General features: G+C 23.1%; 1 long non-coding RNA gene across 1 annotated transcript; it reads left to right on the top strand.

Annotated features, from left to right (window-relative positions):
• The first annotated feature begins 213 nt into the window (after nt 1–213).
• On the top strand, nt 214–1180 carry LOC113224433. Its single transcript, XR_003309175.1, has 2 exons — nt 214–505; nt 735–1180. It is a non-coding gene; the product is annotated as an uncharacterized LOC113224433 (long non-coding RNA).
• Nucleotides 1181–2147: the final 967 nt, after the last annotated feature.

Genomic DNA, 2147 nt, shown 5'->3' on the forward strand with positions numbered 1-2147 from the left:
TTCTATTCTACTTTATTCTATTATATTCTGTTTTATTCTATTCTATTTTTTTTTTTTGACATTTTCTACTATGAAATTAAATTATAAACAAAATATATGTTAATAATATAAAGTAATGCTATTTTTATTTATTTTTGTGTTTTCTACTTTTAAATTATAAAAAAAATACATTTTAACAGTATACAGTTATTCTATTTAAACTTTTTTTGCAGTTCCTAGTGTTAATTTATAAAAAAAAAAATAAAGCATACACGAATTGTGCTTATTCTTTCTTATTTTTATATTTTTTTTTTTTTAACTATTTTATTTGCATGACAATATGGAATTATGTGATGACACTTTTATTTTACGGTGGAATAATTTCACAGTAAAAAGTCAAAGATATAAAGATTATGGTACAAATGTTATGGAAACAATAAAAGGGAAATATAAAACTAGTGAAGAATTTTCAATTTTTAAAATTAAAACTGCTTTTTTGTTTGTTTTATTTTATTTATTATCACAAGTAAGATATTAAATTTTGAATTTTTAGTGTAACGTATGATAGTGTTATAATGTGTTATGTTGCAATAATCTTATGTTTTTTTTTTTATCTATTCCTATTTTATATACAACAGTTTGGTTAATGTATGTCCTGCATATTGTTACCTGTATGCGTACGAACATATATGTAGTTTTGGCTTTTTTTTTTTTTTTTTTTTTTTTTATACGTTACTTTCGCAATTTGTTTACAGACTGGACATAACCATAGGAATGATTTTAAAGGAATTATAAAAAAAAAAAAAAAAGTATATAACATATGCAAGACAATTAACAGAATACCATATAGATGAAAGAAGAAATAACATAAATGGCTTATATGGCGGTTTGAATGGCATATTGGGAGAATCTAGTATGGCGATTAAAGACAGGAAACATAAAAAAGTATTTAATACTTATAGTTCTACCACAAATGCTAATACGGATAGACGTATACCTGGCACTATTAGAATTTCTAAAAGCACAACTGATAAGAATGAATGTGCATTCGGTGGTTCTAAAAAGACAGAACAATATGTAAAAGAATCCTATCATCAGAAATTTGAACAAAATGAAAGAAATACTGGGTATATAGAGGAAAAGAAAATGGATAATTATGAAAATATTTTTAAAAAATTTGAACAAATCATAAAAAAAAAAAAATAAAAACAAAACAAATGTTAAAGTAAGTACTACAAACACTACACATACTACAAACACTACGCATACTACAAACAGTACACATACTACAAACACTACAAATACTACAAACACTACACATACTACAAACACTACAAATACTACAAACACTACACATACTACAAACACTACAAGTGTTACAAACACTTCATCATTAGATGAATGTGACAAATCATATGAAACGTTTTTTAATGCTTATACGACAACGAAAGGAAAAGAGTGTGATGGTATGACATCTAATTATAAGACATCACCAACTTTTTTTCCAAACCAGAAGGAACAATGTGTTCCTAAAAATCATGAATTTTATTTAAATAATATGGATATGTTATTCATAAATAATACATATGAATTAAAAGAAATGTTAAAAAAACCTACGAAAGATCTTGATATTTTACAAATGATTATGTTATATAACATGGAGATTAGTATTATGAGATATAATTTCCTTAATATGCAAAACACATTGTTTAAATTTTGGGATACATTATCAAATAAATATCATATAAACAGTTATTATAAAAATAGACATTGGAGAAAAGTTTATACCCAAATAATAAAAGAAGTATTTTATAAGGAAAAAAAGTATTTATGTCAATTATATTGTACCTTTCAAACTGGGGATTGTTCACATAGTAATTTGAAACAAATTCTTAATACATTAGACTCAAAATATAATATATTTTTATATAAGATGCTTAATGCTTATAAAATTCATTTTCATAGATTAACAAAGCTGTACATTGACGATTTATAAATAGATATTTAAAGCAGTTTTTAAAAAATGAGCGTTATGAAAAAGTGCCGTATTTTTTGTGAATACGTATATATATTGTCCTTAATTATTTTATTTTAAGTGCGTGTTTCCTAATGGAAGGAAATAAAAAAAAAAAAAAAAAAAAAAAAAAAAAAAAAAAAAAAAAAAAAAA

Source organism: Piliocolobus tephrosceles, unplaced genomic scaffold (assembly GCF_002776525.5).
Source record: "Piliocolobus tephrosceles isolate RC106 unplaced genomic scaffold, ASM277652v3 unscaffolded_44758, whole genome shotgun sequence".
In the NCBI taxonomy this organism is placed as follows: Eukaryota; Metazoa; Chordata; class Mammalia; order Primates; family Cercopithecidae; genus Piliocolobus; species Piliocolobus tephrosceles.